Source organism: Corvus kubaryi, unplaced genomic scaffold (assembly GCF_017639235.1).
Source record: "Corvus kubaryi isolate FWS band 111438036 unplaced genomic scaffold, C.kubaryi_AGA036_p1.0 66, whole genome shotgun sequence".
NCBI lineage: Eukaryota > Metazoa > Chordata > Aves > Passeriformes > Corvidae > Corvus > Corvus kubaryi.
In genome coordinates, this window is record NW_024582054.1 from 31652014 (window position 1) to 31673570 (window position 21557).

Below are 21557 nucleotides of genomic sequence, written 5' to 3' on the forward strand. Positions count from 1 at the left end.
GGATTGCCTGTTAACTCTTTCATGAATTATAAGAGATGTTTTGCTTCTGGGATGTCTTTTTCTCTTGTTGTATTTATTAATAAGAGGTGCTATTTATTAATATTGGGTGCTGAGGGAAGTCACACTCTGGAGTTACCAGCCATATTCCTAAAAGCTGTCACCCGGAGTGGGATCACATTTTCATGTTCTGAAACCAATAGGACAAATTAGTCACTCTAAGACTCCTGTGAAAACAAATTATTTTTTAATTTGTCTTGACTTTTCCCAATCAAGCTGTGCTACTTTTAGGGGGTGAAGGACATGAGGGCAGGAGTCACAGGAGGATGAGCTGCACATACTGACCTGGAGAAGCAGAGTGGCTTGGTTGTACCAAACATTGTCATTAAAAATCTCTTTGTCACGGCACTTCTTTAGGATCAGAAATTAGCTTGCATTTTGTACTTGACAGGAAGTCATTAAGAAATCTCCACAGCTACAATAACACTGATGTGTAAATTGCAATCTTTCAAGAAAGAATTTGAATCTCAATACGAAGCATCAATAAGGTAAGCAGCAGCTATGGAGTTGGCACATCCCTGAAGTGGCTGTTCCTGAAAGTCTCCCTTCAGGTGAGACTCAGGTCTGGAGGAAAACTGGGCTCCACAGCCAGGGATGCAAAAAGCAGCAGCCCGCAGTGATCCGCCTCCCCAAACCCTGTCCAAACCCATCGATTATGTTTCCAATCAAATTCAATATGAAGTTCCTTCATCCTCTTGGCAAATGAAGTTTTCTACAGCTACACAGGAGCTGCCCTGTAGGATAGGGAACAGTTGTGGCTTTCTCCTTGCCCGTTCCACTCAGGAGCAGCCAACTCTGACCTCTAATTTATCTCTGAGGATTTTGGCAGCTTTGGCAGCCTTGCTTCAGAAAGCCAGTGAAAAAAAAATGAATGAGAAAATGGTGGTGATGTGGGTGTAAAACAGCCTGAATCTAACACAGGATGTTTTGAGGCAATTAGTCAAAATATGTGGAAGAGGGTGGGCTTTGCTATCATGCCATCACTTTTTTAGGCAGCAGGCATCCAGAATAAAATTGACACATGAAAAAGTGTATCTTAAAAATACACATGAAAAAAAATTCATCCTAAGTGCTACTCAGCCACAGAGAAAAGGCTTCCAATGGGAGCCTGCATGTAGGTCTATACCCCAAAAACCCAGGGAATTATATATATAACCCATGCATCTGCACTGCACAGGGCTGGGGCCACACTGCCCATTTCTGCTCTCACCAGGGCAATTGTTGAGAAAATTAGAGAATCTCTTGTGGCCAGGAGAACATTCTGAAAAGGGTCACTAGCTAAAATTGGCCTATTGATCGGGAAGCAGTGAAAAGGAACAAAAATATCTGGGCTTATGTGCAGTGTGAGGAAAATAACACATTTTCTTTTCATCTTAGGAAGCCACTTGCAAAACTTTCCATGGGAAGCAGGCAGATAAAACAGGCAGATCTAAGTGAAGAAATGCTTAGTGCACCAGACATGCCCCTGACTGGGAGATGTCTCATCTAATGTCCAGAGCCAGCAATGAGTTTTAGTGAGAAAAGGCACTGGCAGGACTGAAGATGGCTCAAGTCTGCATGGAAAACACCAGTTACAGTTTTTTCAACACCAGTTTTGGCACCCAGCATGACAGTAATGGGAACAGAGTTGATTGAGAACACCATGTTATTAGAAGAGCCCCTTCACTTGCTGTGTAAAAAAAAGCCACCCCATACCTCCAGGATAAATATTTGTGTTCCTATGATCTTACCTCCTCTTCAGCTCACTTCCTGCATCCTTTACCAGTTCCCCATACACTTGATGAAAGATTTACCAAGATCATGGCAGGAACTGAAACTTAACATTTTTGTTTTCAAGCTTCAAAAATATTTCCCAAACATCTCTTATTTCTCTACAGGAAATCCCTTTAAAAACATTCTCCAGTGAGCAGTTAAGAAGTTGAACCAACACACATCTCATCTTGGGTTTCTGCTGGTAATTAATAAACCAACTGAGTATCTGGCAGGATGGCAACTTTTATCATTCCTAGATAAATGTTAATGCATCTGGTTATTTCCAGACCTTCACTGATGTGATCAGGAAAGCAAATTAGACAGTGTTGTAGCAGTCTGCCTGACATTTCTTCTTTTGTGCTATTACTGTTAATTTATTCCTTTAAGCCAATTTTTGCTCTGTCACTACTGTGAAGGCTTTCTCAGGAATTTAATTACAAATAAGAACCCTCCAACGTGAAACTGCTACAGGATAAAAATCCCTGTTTAAGGTGTCATCTTAAAAGCAGCTCATACCTTCTGTGTGTGAGAGAGGGAACATGTGCACACACCCATCAAGCTTATTTGAATGTGTAAATTTACAAACTCTCCTCTTTTTTTTGTAAGAAAAACATTTGCCTTGATGTTCTATCATCCTCAGAACAAGAATGTTTCTTGGTTAACTGAATACGCTTTTTTGCACTGCAGAAAAAAAAGAGATTTTATTATCCCTTAAAAATCCTGTATGTCTGAGGAGGTCCAAGATTTTCTGAGAACCCAGCATTTTATAAAGATTTTTGAGCATGCATAATTTTTTTGCCCATAAATGCCACCCACTCAGAAACAAAGGAACCAAAGTAGGCTGTAATTACTTCCCTACACAATGGATTCCAATTGCTTCTATCAAGAAATATTACATAATTATTATAACTTAGGGCTGTGATTATATATTTGCTCAAAGGAGAATCACACATAATAGCAAGCAGTGGGACTTATGGCTCTTTGCCTATTGTGTCAACTCATACATTTAAATTACTTGATTAGAAAACTAAATAAAGACCTTGAGTCCTAAACACTTTCTCATCAGTTGTCAGGATTGAAGGAAGTGATAAGTGATGGGACATGAATATTTGTGTAGGAAAATTGGAGAAGCAGGAGAAGAGAGGAGAAGTTGTGTTTCTGCATGGGTCCTTACATCCATCCATCTCCATCCCTCTATCCATCAGAGTCTTGGGCATCCTCTCTGTGCACACCTCACAAGGAATTTGCAAGGAGCTGATAAGGAAGACCATCTCTCCATAGAGGACAAAAGTCAGCCTGTGGAAAGCATCAAGAAAACTCCACTCCTCCTCCTCATTTTGTTCTTCATGTTCTCGCAGACTCACCCTCTCCCCTCCCTCACACCATCTGGGTTCCTGGCTATTTGTACATTTCCCAGTGGAAGCAGGGTCTGCCCATGCTGGGACGTGGGAGGATGAGGAGGAGGCAAGGCTTCACAGGGGCTTGCCCTTTTTCTCAACAGTTTAGCACGTTGTATTTAAATGGTTCATTTCTGATGCTCGCAACTCACTCCTCAGATAACCCAAGCATCTTGGATGCCACCAGCACTTTGGATGAGTCCTCCAGCTCCGTGTCCTTGGATAACCTGCAAAAGATAAAAGACAGATGGCCATCAAAACCAGGACAAACTATCAGCTAAAGAGGGCAGACACTGAGGATAAGATGCTGCTGTAGAAGACGCCTGAAGGTGACTTCCCCTTGCAGACAATGTCCCTTGGTGCTGAAGTGCAGATCTATCCATGCAGTCACCTGTTGCACTTAAGACAGCAACAGTTTGCATTTTCTGGAAATCAAGAAATAGAATTTTTTAAAAAAATAAAAGGAAGATCCCTTTTGGGCCTGCAAAATACCGTGCTGGTCATAGTAGTATGAGAGAAAGGAGGGCACTGATTCATATTTTGGCATTAAATCCTGTGTCTGTGTTAGCACACAGGGTCCAGCAACGCAGCTGCAGATGAGTCTGTGACTTCTCACTGGTGCTGAGCCACAGCAGCTTCAAAGAGAAATGCCATAAGAAGCTGATTTTTCATGTGTGTGTGTGTTCTTTTATTAGGAATTTTTGTATTTTTGCCTCGTAATAGCAGAAGGAATATCATGATTTCCCAAGTGTAACAAATTCAATGTGTCATACATGCTGGATGGAAGTAATTTAACACGAGTGCTCTTTAATTTCATCGATCTCTGGCAAATGGGTCCTGGTTAATGATCGGGGGGTTGCTGTTTTGCCTTTTTAAAGTCAAATCTTTTAAAGTCCAGATGGAGAGGGTTTGCTACAGCTGTGCAAGAGCAGTGACACTGATACATGCTGAACTCCGCGGGTGGTATTTAAAAATCTGTCATCTACTTTAAAAGGATTTTTTGAAAGTCATTTTAAAGGGACATCATCAATTCGAGGATCACTCTGGATCTCATACTATTACAAGTAATATTTCAGACTATCACATGAAGCCAGCTGGGGAGAGAAGTCGATGCTATGTGCCAAACAAGGCTCTTCGTATTGTCACGATATTTTACACTGGATTTTAAAAATCTTCCAGGGAGAAGTTGCAACCCTGTGAACTGCTACTGGACGGCCAGGTAAGCCCCAGCATTGGTCACAGGCTGTTACACCAAGCCCAGCACTTCCAGCAGCAAAAAAGGGCTGGGACTGGCCTCATCCTGTGCTGAGGGGGACATTCTTGGCAGCAGCCAGTAAAGAAATGCTGGTGTTGATTTCCAGAAAAGAACATTTGTCTTTTGTAACACTCCTCAGCATTAGGAGAACATTTGGAGATGCAAGGAAGCCTCCTGGTCCCAGCTGCTTTGGCTCCCACTGTGACCTCCTTTGGTTTTTATTAAATCGTGGTTAGAACTGTTCGTTGTTCAAGGTGAGAGCTCTGATTTACAAGGGGCTGAGGCTGCACTTTACGCACAGAGAGAAAGAATGCTTGAGAAAGGGAAAGCTCTCCCCATCTGGGAAGTTTCTGGAGTGGAAACAATGACCAAATCACTTGGAAAGGTAAATCCCAGGACAGGGAAACACTAGCCAGGTTGTGGTCTAGAAGGGGATTGAGGAAACAAAACACTTTACAGCTGAAAGTGTATTTTAGAGCAGGGAGAGGCAACATGTTTTTGTGCCTTTTCACAACCACCTCTGTTGGACTTCATTTCAAAGCTCATTCAAAGCTCAAAATGAGATGAATCCACCTCATCTCATCTTGCAGAAGAAATGAGGAACATCTGGGCATGGTGGTCTCCACAGGACTGGGATGGTATGGGACAGGGCTGGATCCATCCTCTCTTGGCACCCTCCCTTCCAACCCAAACCCTTCAGTGATTCCATGATCTAATCCAAGAGCTGAGGCCTGGAACTAAAGTTGTGTGTTGGTCTGTGCTTTTCTTCCCCTTCAGAGAGCACCTGGTACCTCCAGAGGTCATGAGGCTAAATTAATTAGGGAAGCCAACAGGTACTACTGGAATTAATATGATGGTAGAAATCCCTATTCATCATTTTCTTCTGTCCTCTGGATTGATACATATTGATCAGCTGGATCCCAGCAGCTGATAACTAGTCCTCAGTATCTGCATTTTCTGTAGAATTGTTGTGTGACATGCATTTTAAAAAATACTCTTCCATTTATTGCAGCCTTTTTGCATAAATTTAAATAACTGGAGTTCATTTATTTAGTTGAAAGCATTCTGCATGACACGTCTTGCTCAGCGTTACAGCTGCAAGTGTTAAAAGCCCCCGTCAAGAACAACTGCTTATGGAAAGCTTCCCCAGCACACCATAAACACGGAGAGGACCACGGGGACGGCTGGTCTGGGCTGTGACAGGGAAAGGGGCCCCTGCCAGGCACCAAAGCCACCCTCCAGCTGTCTCCTGGGGAGCCCCAAAAGTGCCGTGGGGAGGATCTCGTTTGCCTGACTGGAACACTGTGATGCAGAGATCTCTGCTACAGCTACCCAGAGCAGAGGGAGACGAGCTTGGATGCTGATGCACGAGCCGGTACAGAGCAGAGGGAACAGAAGATTTGCCAAGAAATCTGGGAGCAAGCAGAGAGGGCTCCCAGCTGGTGGTGTGGCCAGAGCTCCCTCTCCTGACAGGCCAGCACGGTCCCTTCGGGATGTGACCTCGGCTTTTACCCTCTCTGCAGGGATGGAAGCAAAGCCAGGACTTTTCCTGGTGTCTTTTAGCTCTCTAGGAAGCACCTGACTTTACATCCAAACTCCTCTCTGGTCAAACAGCAAGCAAGAATATAAAGCAAATACATGTATCTTTAATTAAATTCCAGGCAGCACTAGTGCTGCTTAATCTTCAGAAAAGAGCCAACGCTGCTATTTCCCTCATAAGCTGGAGTTTCCTTCCAGCCTGACAAGGTGATACACTGCAGCCCTTTATTTGAGGAATGACACATTTTATTTTTCTTTTCCTTGCCCTGGTGATCCGTGTGTAATTTCATTTAGCAACACCACTGTGCTAGGCTGCCTGGATGGGAAAATCCTCACACTTAAAGAACTGATCCAGAGAACCAGTTCCTGAGGAACAGCCAAATGTCTCTTGCAACATCTTGGCATATTGAGACTTTTCTAATTTGGCTTTACATTTCCTAGACATTTTTGAAGAAATGTGTATGTCAGTGAGGTCGCAGACCCAGAGGGAGCACCCAGCTTTTTATTTTAGCCTCTGATCTCATTTGGACTTCAATTAAACTCATCGTGGGGGCAGAGAAACAAACCAAAAAATCCCTGCTAAATAACAAAAGCCATAGATACATTATATAGCCATTGCATTTTTCAATCTAATTACTTTAACATGTAGGGATGGAGGAGGGGGTTATGGCTCATAATACCGGAAAGCTTTCATGGAATAACACAGAATTATTAAACTTTTCAGAAAGAATCCAGTTTGCAGCTCCCACTGCACATTTACCTGGGCGATTTTCCCTTTTCCTGTGGCTGAGAATCACTTTGTATTACACTTTCCTGCCTATAAAAGAAGCCCTTGTTCATAGCTGCCCTGAGGTGCTCATAATGTTATTGGTTCTGCGCTAAGAAGTTGGGGTTGCTGTGAATTCCTGCCTTGTGGCTCTCCAGCTCACAAAAGTAAACACATTTGCTGAGTTAGCTCGGCTTCATGGTGCCCAAAATCCCACAGGGAATGAAATGTCCTATCGAAGGAAGCTTTGAAACCCTAGTTGCTCTACACCACTTTTCTCGGGCAGGAGAGCACACAAAGCATGCTTCTGTGCTGTATTTACTGCTTTTTTTTTGTGGATCCAGTGCATAAGAGCTGCATTGAACCTTGGCAGAGGGGAAAGGGCTCCCCTTGGAAACGTGCAGGATGCAATGGAAAAAAAAAATAAAAATCTGGGCTTTTCAGTCCTTACTGAGTCCCTTGTGCCCAGCACACAGGTGGCTGCCTGGAGATGAAAAAATCACTCACGGGTGAAGGCAGAAGCAGCCAAAACAGTAATTTTTCTGGCTTGGATGCACTTACTAAGAAATAAATAGGTAAAGCCAAGGCCAGTCAGTGCAGGGGATGCCTGGGGCATGTGTGTTGCTGCTGCCACAGCAGCTGAGTGCTGTAGGAACCCCTCTCTGTGATGCTTAGAGAGGGGACACACTGGGGAAGTGTGCCCTGACTCCATTCAATGTACACCCGATAGCCAAAAGAACCTCTGAAAAATGCCTGTTTCAGACACAGCTTCTCAAAATCTTCATTTTCTTCCAGCTCTAATTAGATCCAGGTGGATGCTAGTCTGGGATTTGGGTAGGGAAGTGTGCAGCAGGAGGAACCAGATGAGCACCAGTTAACTTAGCTGAGAGGGTGCTGCCCAATTAAAAATCATGAGCACCAGTATGAGATTTTGTTTTGGAGGGAAGATGTCTTTTGTTGACCCAGATTTTCTCCAGCACAGTTCCTGCAAGAAATGAGAGCACCCGGGAAAAGTTCCCTGGAGAAAGTTCCTCTCTAGAATGACATACCCCTACCCTGGAGCCCTCTCCTTCCATTGAAAACACATGGGACAACCTCCCAGGATGGGGAGAACCAGAGGGGATGCTGACTGCCAGGGACATGGCCCAAGGTGACAGCATCCTAAAGTGCAAGCTGGCACCCCAAAGGATGGACTGTCCTCTCCTTCCTTGCACGGCATCCTGTGGTGTTATCTGTGGCGGGTGGTGTGGACAGCTGGCGTGGGATTATCCCGGGAAGAAGGGCATTGCCAATGATGTGTCCATGCCATCCCTGCTGTGGGGAAGCTGTAACACATCTGACAGCTCGCCCTCACCCCAGGAATGGTGAGTGTGCCCAGGACATGTCCCAGCTGCTCATCCTTTCGGATTGCGGTGGATCGCTGGTGACGCCCGTGTGCTCACACCCCCAAAGCGCACGCACACGGGCAGCATAAACTGGCACTCTATTCCCTCTCTTATGATGAAATACCCTTTCTGCCTTAGGCTCCTTAATCTGAAATTAAATTCCAGCTGAGCTGCAGCTCACTGGCGAGCAGGGCGTGGGGCGGCTGCGGAGCAAATCGCAGCTCAGCACTCCAGACGCTCGCGCTCACTCGCGACGCCCATGTCGTGTTGCCATCAGACACATTCCAGAAGTCTTCATTTTCTAGGCATGAAAACATTTTAACAATAAACAGAAATTCTTCTGATTACATGGTTATATTCGGCTGCTGAAAGCAGACTCTTATTAAGCGAGGCAGAGAGCAATTAATGTCATGTAGAGAGCAGTCTTCCACATGGCAAAAAGAGGGACTAATATATCTTTCCCACATCCAGCAGCTGCGACCATGAGTTAAGGCTTCAAGTTTGCAAAAGCTTATTAAGATTCTTGTTGTAAGGATGTGAGCAGCTCCACTTAAATTGGAGCCTGGTGAAAATCTGTCTGTAATGAGATCTGTGGATGTTTTAACATTGAATTTAGTGGGAACAGTGTTTTATACATACTCTTCAAAGGGGTTTTTAACTCAGTTTCACTCTTTCCCACCACCAGCAACCTGGGTGCATCGTTCTTCATTTACATGCTGGACATTGAAATGATGCAGAAAACATAATTGAGCTGGAAGATCTTCACCAAAGGAGTCTTGAGGCTATTCCTATGTGTCTGCAGCTCCTAAAGGAAAGGAAAAAACAACATAATGAAACTGAGCCGCAAATTGCTTCACAATTATTTTTACCACCTAATTTGGTGCACAAGGCTGGAGGCTTGCTCTTTGCATACCACACTCCTGCTGCAAACTCAGGAAGAGCCCGAAAGGCCATGGAACAGACGAGATATTCATTATCATCTCTTTCATGTTGCAGCTGCGACAGAGGCCCTGGAGAATTTGCCCAGCATGATATTTGCAAATGCCTGCTTACCTCTTTATTAGCTCAGCTTGAGAACGGCTGCTGAGATGACGTTCCTCCTCCTGCCCTATTCCCATCCATCCAGCACAGCCCTACCACCTGGGAAGGGCAATCTGGACCAACTTCCATGGGTGTGTCTGCTCAACCTCTCTCCTGATGGCACACTTGGACAGGGAGCAATGATCCCACCGCAGATCAGGCTGGGGTCACTCACGCTCAGCAAGCCAGAGGCTCTGGATGCTGCAGGAGTTACAGATTTTTGCAGTGAATTATGGCACTCCTTGATAAGACAGGGAAGTTACAGTAAAAGCACCAACTCCACAATGAAAAGGCTTTTATAAATTCTGCTGCAGTGCTGGTTATGGCTGCCAACTTCGCACAATTCACTTTCAAGCACAAGAGCAGCACAAACTGGTTTAAGATGACTTCTGAATGATGAATACTGACTTGAAAGGTTTCCAGCACGACATAATTACTCTGCATTAATGTGCAATACACAATGGTCTATATGTATCTCAATGGGAATCTCAGTGGGACTTTGTGGGCTCCGTTCCAAGTAACCTCTGCCGGGAGTCACGCTCAGAGTTCGACAGGCTGACGTACAAATAGATCCCATATTCATTCCTGAATTATTCCTGTGCAGAATCAGACTTGAGAGATCCAGGGCTGTGTGTGCTGGTGTGTGGCTGCACACAACTGTAGTGCATAGAGCCCAGGTTATTTTCTCTCCTTGGCCTGATGTGTTTTCCTTGGGCTAATGTGTGCACACCTTAATCTTTAGTTGCTCAGAGACAGAGAGCTCTAATGAGCTCCCTGCACCTTCAAAGATAAGTGAGATCAGGGGGAGGAGACTCAACCACTTGTCCTGAGCAAAGGTAAAATTGAATAAAGAATTCATTTATTTATTCCCAGTTAACCAACACACACTTTGAGATTTCACCTAACCCTCAAAATGAACTGTAATCCTCTATAATGATTGTCCTTCTACTGAAAGAGTAGATTTAGATTGGATATTAGGAAGAAATTCTTGACCATGAGGGTGGCAAGGCACTGGCACAGGTTTTCCAGAGAAGCTATGATGTCCCATCTCTGGAGGGGTTCAAGGGCAGGCTGGATGGAGCAAAAGCTGATCAGGATGGGATCCTGACTAGATTCTGAATATCTCAACATCTGGCTTGTTTTACCACTGCCAGAGGCCCAGGGATTTTGGCGATGAGCAGAGGATAAATGCATTCAGGAAAAAACCCCGCTTACTAATCAGTTCTTGGTCCTGGGCTAAAACTTCTTTGCAAAGCTCAGAGCTGTTTGAAGCAGGGATTTTCCCCTGGGCTCATTTCCAATCAGCATGACAGCTGTACTGGTTTTGTCCCACTGTGCTGCTCTTAGCCCTGGAGCCATGGCAGACTCCTGCAGTTCTCCTCGTGGGAAAGAGCCAGTGGGACACTGGGCAAAGGAAAGCATCCCTCAGCACAGCCAGCAAGTCCTCTTCCCAGAGCCAGGGTCTCCAGCCCATGGGATGGAGGGGGAATATTTAATTAACAGTATGGGTGATTCCACTTCCCTGTTTGGTTTTGCACTGCCAAATGCCTGCGGTGGAGGCAAGGGCAGCTGTGAAGGGGCTGTTAAAAGGACTCGGAGAAGTAAAAACAGCGGTGCAGGGAAGTGCACTGCAGATAGGCAGCTTCAAAGGCCCAGAGATAACAATGGCTGGACACATCCCAGGTGGAGAGAGTTACTCTTCACAGAGCTGAGCTTGGGATCAAAGTAGATCTCAAACCTCCAAGACCCTGGAAGGCAGAGCAGGTTTGGGTGGTGGCAAGAAGAGCTGGAGAATGAAGGAGGGAGGATTCCCTTTGACATAGTCAGGGCAAGCTGTGAACAGATGAGTTCGTTATTAACCGCAAGCAATTAGCTGCCTGATACACAGCAAGAGAAGGTGAAGTTTGTGCAGAAGGAGTAGGAGCCATTTTTACCTCAGGAAACAAGGTTTATATGAGGATACAGCCTGCTGGTTCCTCTCCACCCTCGAACTTTTGAACCAGCTTGCCAATTTTAACCACATTTGAAAGACCGGTAGATGCCTCCCAGATAATGCTCCCACTGATTTGTTTCTCCGTTAACAGACAAAGAGAAACTCATCACCTGCACAAAAAGGAGGGAAACCCAACCGAGCACCCCTGAAAGAGGAGGAATGTCTATCTGTTCCCATTAGCACCTGGATGGCTGGCAGATCACCTCGCCCGTAATCTCCCACCCAGCCAGGACACAGAGAGGAAAAGAATTACGACCTAAAGTGGTTTCTGAGTCATTTTTCATCAGTTGATGCCCTAGGCTTTAATGCAAAATCTTTTCACAGGCTCAAAACATACTAAATTCACAGGAGGGCTAGGGCTAAGGGGGGGTTAATACCCTAAGCTTGTGACTGGGTGAGGAATGGTGCCTGGGAGGGGAAAGTTCTGAGTCAAGCACTTAGATCTCTAGGATGATTCACCCCATACTGAAATAGCAAACCATGTGAAACAAATAAATAAAATGGAATAAGGAACGGATGAAGCTGAACTATTTGGCTCCTGCAGCAGCCCTAGTACAGAAGGAACGGGGACTTGAGACCTCTTGCAGAGCAAAAGGATGTTCTGGTGATTAGGATGTTCGTTTGGAGTTTAAGACATCCAAGAGCAGTCTCTCTGACATGGATTTCCTAAGTGGCCTTATGCATGTTGCCTGCCCTCTGCCAGCTTCCCACCTGTTGAGCCTCCCCACGCCAAAATCATGAATAAATCGCTGCAACCCTTTCTGATCTCATCATATTTGAGGTCTTCTGGTTTGTTTCTGTTAAGACAGCAACCCTGTCAGTGCAGGTAGGTATATTGATACAGTTGTACTTTTATTGAAAACATGCATTTGTAACCCCAAGACTAACTCATAATCTCTTTGTCCAGAAATATTATCCTCTTCCAGCCATCCTAAAACCCACAGGACTCTTCCCTGGTTTTTTTTTTTCCAGAGCTGTGGGGCCAATGTACTTTCATCTGCATCCCTGGCTTCCTTTCTCTATATCTGCTTTCAGGGGTTTGTTTTAATTACTCCATCCTTATCAACCTGGTCCCTAAAGGTCATATGTAGTCAGGCTGTCACCAGAAATCTGTTTAAACAAACAACACCTGGTGAAAGCCCTTCTGACAACACACATTACACATGGAGAGAGGTCAGGACCATCTCAAATACTCTGCTCCCTTGGGAAACACTTAATCTTTCCAGGCCAGGTTTATAGGAAGCAAATGATATAATTTGAAAAAGCTCATTATTTCAAAAGTACATTTCTGAAAATGTTGTTTTGGTTTTTTTAGGAACAAGCACTTCCTCAGGCTTGAAATATTATCCTTCCAAACCACAACAGCTAAGCAGTTCTTGATTTTTATACTGGCAGCGTGATGAGCCAGGAAGGAGAGAGTCTAAGAGCTTGTCTCCCTTTTCTCAGAGACAGTTTTCTTGGGGTTCAGCCCAGTTTCTAATTCCTGGGTGGTGCCGAGGCTGCAGCCCCACTGGGGATATGTGAAAATGCAGTTGGGGCTTGTTTAACCCCATTTGCAGAGGACAGGTCTCCTTTCTAGACCCCATCTGCCCCCAGATGCCTGAGGACCCCATTAATGCAGTGGGGTTGTTTGCACAGACCAGCAGGAAGCCCTCTTTGGCCAGTGAGAGGAAATATTACCAGTCTCTAAGGACCTTTGCAGTGTGGTTTCTGGCCTGCCTCTGCTCTGCTCTGCTTTTTAGTTTAAAGTGCTGTCCTTTGGCACTTGCTTTCCATCCTCTCTCCAAGCACCACATCCAGCACTTGCAGATGTGCCAACAGCCCCCTCAGCATCTCAGTGATGGTCCCCCAACCCAGTCCAATCCCACGGGATTCAAAGGACAGCAGTGGGGCGGCGTGCACATGTCATTTAAAATGACACCGCTTAGAATAATGCTAACTACTGGCAGTGCCACTTTATCAACTCCAAGGCCAGGAAAAAGAATGAATGTGTCTGTTCTCCACTTTGTTTGTGGAGATGGCTGTGTAAGTTTGAAGGTGAAGCCTGGCCAAGTCTCACAGCTCTTTCCAAAGCTCAAAGGACCATCACCTTTGGGTCTCCAAATGTCTTATCCTAGCTCCTCTATAACCTTCACCCTGCTACCAAAACTGCACCCTCCAGACTGACTCATTTTGATAGGATTATCCCTGGAAGTGTTTCAGGCCTGACTGGATGGGGCCCTGAGCAAGCTGGTCTAGTGGAAAGTGTCTCTGCCTGTGTCTGGGGATTGGAATTGGATGGGCTTTAAGGCACCTTCAACCTAAATCATTCTGTGATTCTGTGATTATCAGATAAATGTTTCTGGATGCAGGAAAATTCAAAAGCAGGACAGTGGACTTAAAGTCCTTGAGCTTGAGTGGTCACAGCCTCTTGAACTGCCTGAGTTCAAGAAGAATTTGGACAACACTCTCAGGCACATGGTGTGATTCTTGGAGCTGTCAGGTGCACATCCAGGAGTTGGACTCAGTGATCTTTGTGGGTCCCTTTCAACTCCGGATGTTCTGTTATTCTGTGAGATCCAGGTCCAGGTCCACCTGAGAAATTTGCATGAGGCAGTGTGGTGAAGGTGAGCAGGAAAACAGCAAATTTGGCCAGGGAGGGCTTGCTCAGCCAGCACGTCCCAGGTGCCTTCCTGCTGGAGCTGCTCTCAGGAGTTAAAGGCAGCAGGATCTCCACTTTATTTTAAATTCTGACAATACAACCAAACTTTCTGTCAGCTCTCCAAAGACTTGTCTTCACTAGTGAAAAAGAGTTCTATTTCTTTTTACTGGAAGATAACTAATGGCCAGCAGCTCTCTTGAGGTAAACAACACAGCCAAGACAGAGGGCTTGGGTTTTACTGTGGGTAAACTCACCAAGGTCAATGCTGTGATCTCACTTAAGTTGACCCCTGCAAATTTATCTCACAGGGTGCTTCAGTTTTACTGCCTTGTTTGTGCTTCTACCTCGGGATATTGGATGAGCACTTGTTCCCCTGGGGTTGGGAAAGAAAAAAAAAAAAGATTAAAAAAATTTAGCAGTAAAGACAAGACCAAACAATCCTCTTCAAGGGGAAAATACCTCTACAGGGGCTAAAACAGCTGTTCTTTGTATAAGTGGACTGACACAGATGTATATGCTTTCCCCACTGGCAGAAAACAGTGTAAACCAAAGAGACAAGCCTGCACCCTCTAGGAAACATGATCACCAGAAAAAAATGTCACTAGGAAAGTGTGTTCAGCTTATATAAATCTACCAGCTCCTTCACTGCAAAACTATGGAGGAGGAAACACAGTGCCAGCAAGTTAACAGCACTTTGACAGGAAATACTCTACTCCTGGTAAAAGCCCAAATACAAAAACACAGCCCTGGATTTGGGGCCAATAAAATTAATGTGAAATTGGAAAAAAACAAAGCCCTTGCTGTTTGTAAAATTACATTATGCTTTGTTATGAGTAATTACACAATAAGAGTTGGGAGTTTTTTTATAAGAAGCCTGTCTCCAACACAAGACTGCCTAAAATCATTTAAACATTGTGTCTTAAAAGCACACACAGGGTTGAAAAGTGAATTAAATCACATTTTGCCCTCTGCCATGCACATGGAAACACCAAATGACACAGCTGAAACCAGGAAGCTGCTGGTTGCTTTCCAAAGCAGTTGGGGAGACTTTGGCCCACCAATATTTTAAGATTGAATCAGAAAGGGAATGTGGATGTCTTGTCTGTGCCCTGGGTTTTTGAAACTCAAGTGGAGAGTTCTGGAAGAGGTTGTAGGGATTTTCTCGACCATCATCAATTATATTGCTCCTTCCAAAAAAAGATTAAACAAACAAAAAGTTTAGAAAATAGTGTCTTTAACCTAATGACTCTTGAATTTTCATCAAGAGATTTCCAAGTTTAAATAATGCATTCGTTTGACCCAAGCAAAAAAAAAGTAAAAGTTAAGGAGAGTGCAGAACTCTCAGCATAGTTTTCCCTTTCTTTGCCCTTTCTTGTATAATAAAACCACTCTTAATCACAGACATTTTCAAGTAACAGAGCAGTACAAACACAGCCTGTATCTCTGATGTAGGTGGGGCGGAAGTTATATTATCTTCAGCTAATATAAATGAGCATAAAATATAAAAGAGCATAAAATAACAGCAATCTTTGTGTATTTATATAGCTGCATATCTACCCTCTCACCATCCATGCCCTTGTCCTTCTGGAAAATCCCCTTGGGCTCAGAATGTTCATCATCAAGACACAGGGACGGCACAAGCCCATTATTTAGGTTGTGTGTCATGTGAGGAATGAGGATACTTTCTTTAATAGGGTGTTTGCTGGCTGTTTGCTGAAGGAATTGTCTCTTGCTGGAGGTCATTTTCAGCTGTGCTGTGAGAATGGCTTTAAGGAGACTCTTTAGTGCAACCAGAGTAATGTCAGGAAGGTCTGAAAAAATAGTTTTCCAAAGGTTTTTTTTCTTTTTTTTTTTTTTTGCCAGAGGAAGTTTCTTTAACCTATATATCTGCTCAGAAAATATATTTTCTGTTCCTAGGTTATTTGACTTTAGGAGAACAATAAATTCACAAGAGTTCTTAAAAAGATCAGCCATGCCTCTTTGTTTTAATGGCATATTTTGAAGTTTTGCCTCCAGAATATTGATAAGAATCAAAGTAACTTTTGATATATGGCGTTAGATATGCTCCAGGAATAAGATCCCTCTCAAGTTAGACTGTCTGCAGACAACTCAGACCACCCACTTTCAGCTTAAACACAGCCTGTTCAAAGTCTGCAGCGATTCAGATCAGAGCAGTAGCTGTCTGCTCAAACTGTGAGATCTTGGCATTCATCAGACATGTCCAGCACACATCTGATAACACAGCTTAAACTGCCCAGGGCCATTGGAAGGCAGGTGAGGCAAAGCTAGGAAATATCAAAGTTGGAAACAGCCTAATCTTCAACTCAGCACAGTACACATTTTGAATTTCACACGCATTCCACAAAATTCCCCAAGTCCCAGAAGCTTTAATCCAGTCACTTTGCAACATATGTGTGTTTTATTTAAAAATAAATTATTCAGTATTACTTTTCCTTTCTTGTATCCAGCTGGCAGCATTTTCAGTTAGTTCTACAGGAGCCAACATAACCTCCTATTAGCTACAATATTGTCCATTTGTCTACATCTTCAACCAATTTTCTGCAAGGCCTTTGGACAATGCACTCGGTCGACTTTCCAGACAGTTAACCCAGTGCTCCAGGGACTTCACAGTGACACTTTTCCCACAGAAACTGTGGCTGCCCCATGCCTGGAAGTGTCCAAGGACAGGTTGGATGGGGCTTGGAGCAACCTGGTCTAGTGAAAGGTGTCCCTGCCCGTGGCAGGGGCTGGAATGAGATGGTCTTAAAGGTCCCTTGCAACCCAAACCTTTCTCTGATTCTATGGTTCTGTGACACATCAGCATTGAGGTTGGTAACCCTTGACAAGAACTGTGAAATATTTGATCAGGAATAGAGAATTAGCCAGAAATCCTTGCTGAACAGATGTATAAGACTATGATTGGCCTCCACCTTGAATACTGTGTTTCTTTGCCTTTCACCCTCTCAGCAAGATGAACCAGATATGGCACAGAAGAGGGCGACCCATTTGCAGGGGTACAGAGCTGCTCAGCACCAGGAGACTGAGACACCCCAGAAAAGGAGAAAAGGGAGAAACCGAAGATGACAAATGACCCAAAAGAGGTGAATGAGGAGATTTTACTCAGTACCCCACATATTGCAAAAACTGAGGGTCAGCCTGTGAAATTATCAGTGGCAGATAAAAGCAGCAGCAACAAATGGCCACCAATTTAAAAAAAGAATAGTTGCTCCATCACACTTTGTGGGTTTAAGTGTGGTGCTCCTGACCCTGGGACACAGCAATGGCTGGAAGTTTCCTTTGCTTAAGCAATTTTAAGCCATATTTATAAGGAAAAAACCTTCAGGGTCATTTACAAAGATACCAACTTTGACCTGTGAACTCTCTGCATTGCAGCACAGCAGAGGAGTCTATCAAAGAATTATCACTTTAGGCAAGTTTTGTCCTGCTGCTTTTCCCCAGGCATCTGCTGCTGGCTATGGTTGAAGGTAAACCAAAGTGTATTTTTTTACAGCACTGTGTGCTTTTCAGACAGCACAGTGCAGCTGCTACACCTGCAGCTGGAACCTGCACCTCCCCAGGTAAGAGATCCTTTCTGCACCCAGTGTGATCCATAACTTTTATTTTTTTGGCTGATGAAGGAGTTTTTCCTGTCCTGCAGAAGATCACCATTGAGCTGGAAAGACTTTTGCCACAGAGGTTTGCCTTGTTGCCTGTGCAGGGATTTTCTGCAAGGAAGCAGCACGGGAAACTGGAGGTGGTTTTACCACTGGCACGTTTGTGATGTTTGAGAAAGGCAGGGAGAGATCTCAGATGATTTAGGCATGGCTGACAGGATGTGAGTGTTTGAATTGATGCAGATGTGTGCGGGCAAGGCTGGTGGTGTGTCACTGGGAAGAGAGGGTGTGCTGGGGGACTGAACAGAGACTGTGATGTACATGACAGCACAGCAGCGGGGACAGGTGATGGGCTTTGTACTGCCACTTCAGGAGATGCCAGACATCCTTCTGAAGTCATGAGCAGCTATGTGTGGCCTTGGGTAAGAGCGTTCCTCCTCCAGGGAAAGGCCACTGAGGTGTCCAGAGCTGGACCTTTTGTCCTAAGCCAGACAGAGCCACCAAGGCAAATCTTCCCACCTCATACTACTGTCTCTACACATCCTCCAGGAGTTTAGGACATCGCTAGAGTGTCTGTGGAAGAGTGGAGACAAATGGCTATTCCACAGTTCCCCACTCAGGTCCTGCCATGTGGGCTTCTCTGGTTTTCCAGGCAATGTCTCTTCTGCTCTGCAGCCTGCCCTGACTTCCCCTGCTCAGTAGGAACAATAACCACCATGGGCCACAATGGGGTGGACCTGGATGACATGTTCTGTCAGACAAGATTATTTTCCACTATCTAGCAGGGGACAGCATTATTCTGCAAAAACTGGTGCCTTCCCACAGCCAGAATCACGATCTATCATGACGTTTGCCTTGCAATGCTTGACACGGTCAAGTGCAGGCTGGCCAGAAGCCTGGTGCCTGTTCAGCCTCTGCTCCTTCCAGAGCCCCCTGAGCAGGGAGGACAGAGGCTGGAGGATTGTTTCCTCCAAACATCATTGTTTGAGAGTCACCATGCATGTCTGCAGCTCGCATGATGGGAAACTCTTGTGCCTGTGGGCCAAGCTGAGCTGAGATCATGGAGACGAATGTATGGAAATGCTGCAGAGTGCCAAAGGGAGGGGAGGAGGAAAGCAGGAAGGAAAAATCTGAACTTCCTAACTCCTAGTGGGGAAAGCAAGAGGTTTAAGAAGGTGATATTGTGAAGCCAGGTAGAGAAAATCACCAGGACCAAAAGAATCCCTACGTAGGATGGGACAGAGCTGCAGTGGGCATGGGACCATCTCTCCCTGCGGCCATAACTTGCTTGAACACCCTGCCCATGCCTGTAAGGCAAAGTTTGTTTGAGAAACAATTTTTCCTCCCATTTCACGCCTTTGACTTTCACCCCAGGCCGTCTGCATCTCACATCCTGCCTGCCCAGGGCTCCCTTTTCACCCCAGCCTCTCCCCGCGTGCCACGAGGAGCCGTGCTCTGTCTGTAAATGTGAGGAGACACACGGCAGCGGGTGGTGATGAAATGGCTGTTTCAAGAGGCCACAGGCAGCACTGAGAGTTATTGCAGGTCCAGCCCATCTATTTTCTGCAGCTTTACATATTTTCAATAGCTGCTCAGCCACATCCTTACCTATGTAACACAGGGCTGCTTTGAGCAGCGCTCACAGGAGGGAGGGGTTGCAAATCAAATGTTGTTTCTGAGGGAGCTCTCTTTGCTCCGGGGTAGCCTGGCTTTCACTTAATTTAACAAGTTTTCTAAGAGGGTTTCCAGCTGTGCATGGAAGGAGCTGCAGGGCTGATCAGAGCTGGAGGGCTCCAGGCTGCCACCGGTAGCTGAGGACATCACCAGGAAAAGTAGGGACTGTGGAACTATGACTGCTCCTGGAGAAGAAAGGCCTCCACAATATCCTGCCCCAAAATTTCCTTTGTCTGACTCGTAAGACCATCCAGGATGCTCCATACCTGTTTCATGTCAGTTCTTACAGTTGTTCATGAGCATGAACAGGAGTCTCAGCCACTTGAATCATAGTGAATGTCTCCTTTTTCCAGGGGAGAAATCTTTCTGGCCTTCTACACTCTGGAGGAAAGAACCACAAAACTACAAACTCACTACAATAGAAACAGGATTCAGCTGCACTCAAGAGTGTAGAGAAGGTGGCCAGAAATTAAAAAAAAAAAAAAAATAAATCATAATATATTACACTAAGCATTTGATCTTTTGGCCCCAGCAAATCAGGTTTTGGGAGTTATTCTATATATGCACCAATATTCCTAGCCTGAATATTGGCTAGAATTGAAAAGTGACCAGCAACAATGTAGGGGGACCTCAGGGTACGAGCAGGAGTCCCTCAAGCTGTGTCAGCTCCAGTGGTGACTCCTGGGCTGGGGAGGTTGCACAGAGGGATCTGCTGATGGCACATGGGGGGGAATCCCCTCCCTGGACCAGTCATTTTGCAGAAGCTTAAAGTCCACATAAGACTCAGAGCCCACTCACACCCCACCTCCATCATGCCAACATCTCCTCTGCTCTTCAACTTTTTGTTCTCCCCAGTACAGAGCAAGAGTGATCATTGCAGGAAGACATAATAGCTGGTTTTACAGAGAAAGCCACTGAAGAAAACACCCCTGCAGGGGATTTTGAGGTCAGTGCTGGAATGGCAGAAAGATCCAGCATCAAGCTGAAACAAGGGATTAAATATGAAAATGGGATTTTAAAATGGTATTATTGATTTTACATTATGGAAAGCAGTTTCCATGTTCTGGTTAGAAAGAAAGAAATCCAAATTAGACAGCCCCTTATTAAAATCCTTCCACTCTATTTCTTGGTCGAGTGAAAATCCCAAGTGTGATTTTTTATTCTGCTGTCTTAAATGATTGTCTCCTTTTAATCATCAGCGAGAAAATTAACCTGCTGAACAAAGACGCTTTCAGCGTTTTCATATTCAGTCGCATAATAAAAGACAAACTTATGCTAAAACATCAAAATTGCTGCAAAACCAAAGGAGAGACAAAGACATTCCGCCGGGAAAGAAAAAGAAGCTGTGTCCCTGAAGTGCACCAACGCACTAAACTTCTCTGAATCCCCACCTGCACAGCCCTTCACTTGTCATGCCCCATCCCCACCTCAAGCAGGAGAGTGAATTTATCACTGCATCACTTCATTACTTCGTTAGGCATAAACACAGCAAAGCCCACGCCTATAAAAAACATGTTCAAGGGGGTAATTACAGCAGGATAATTGACCAGCTTGAGGCTGCAGGAGGGAACAGAGTGCCGATCTGGTATTTTTATTAATAGGAGACATCACCCAGCGCCCCGTAACAATGACGGCGGGGCTGGAAGGGGGCTGCGGGCAGAGGGAGGGCTCGGTGCAAAGTGCCTGCGGAGCGTGAGCTGAATTCAGGTGCTCGCCGGGAGCGTCAGCTCTTTAATCTGAAGGTCCCCGGAGAGGTGCGGTGGCTGTAGTTTAATCAGAGCCATCTATTCGTCCCCGAGTGAGAGGGCTCCTTTCCCCGGCGCGGCTGAGCAAGGTCATTGTGCGGTGCCGGCGGTGCCCGATCGCGGCGGCTCCGGAGGGTGCTCATTAGTATTCCCCGCACCACGCCAGCTAAATTTGCCATTTCATTTAGAAGGCTCCTGTTTGCATTTTTCTTCCCTATCTCAGGCCTCATCAGAAGAAACAGGTGCTACTGGGTAAGATCCAATAAGCGTTTATACATATTTGCAGCAAATACTGGACACGGCTTTTTCTTTTTGCTTAATATTCTGAATATTCAGTGAGCGGCTCGTTCTTATGCATTACAAAAGGCAGAAAGGCTAATTTGGAACCAATGCTGTAAATATTTGCAGGGAATGAAGGATAAAAATCACAGCAGAAAGAAATCGTGCTATATGCCAGGATGGGAAAGAATGGCCCAGAGACATCCTGGTTCATAGAGTCACGGAATATCCTGAATTGGAAGGGACCCACGAGGATATTCCAGTCCAAGTCCTGACCAGAGCCAGCCTGGATCAAGTGCAGGGCCCATTTCAGGGCTGGGTTGCACCTCAAGATGCAAAGCACCACATCCTGCAGGGCTGCATTAGACCCCTGGTAAATC

General features: G+C 45.2%; 1 long non-coding RNA gene across 1 annotated transcript in view; it reads right to left on the reverse strand.

Annotated features, from left to right (window-relative positions):
• Window positions 1–205: 205 nt before the first annotated feature.
• Window positions 206–21557, reverse strand: part of LOC121674115 — a 35928-nt gene continuing 14576 nt past the window's right edge. Inside the window, exons 2-5 of the long non-coding RNA XR_006019454.1 lie at window positions 14120–14238; window positions 9205–9432; window positions 8791–8956; window positions 206–3433 (exon numbers count right to left, since the gene is read on the reverse strand). This is a non-coding gene — a long non-coding RNA (uncharacterized LOC121674115). The remainder of the gene's footprint in view (window positions 3434–8790; window positions 8957–9204; window positions 9433–14119; window positions 14239–21557) is intronic.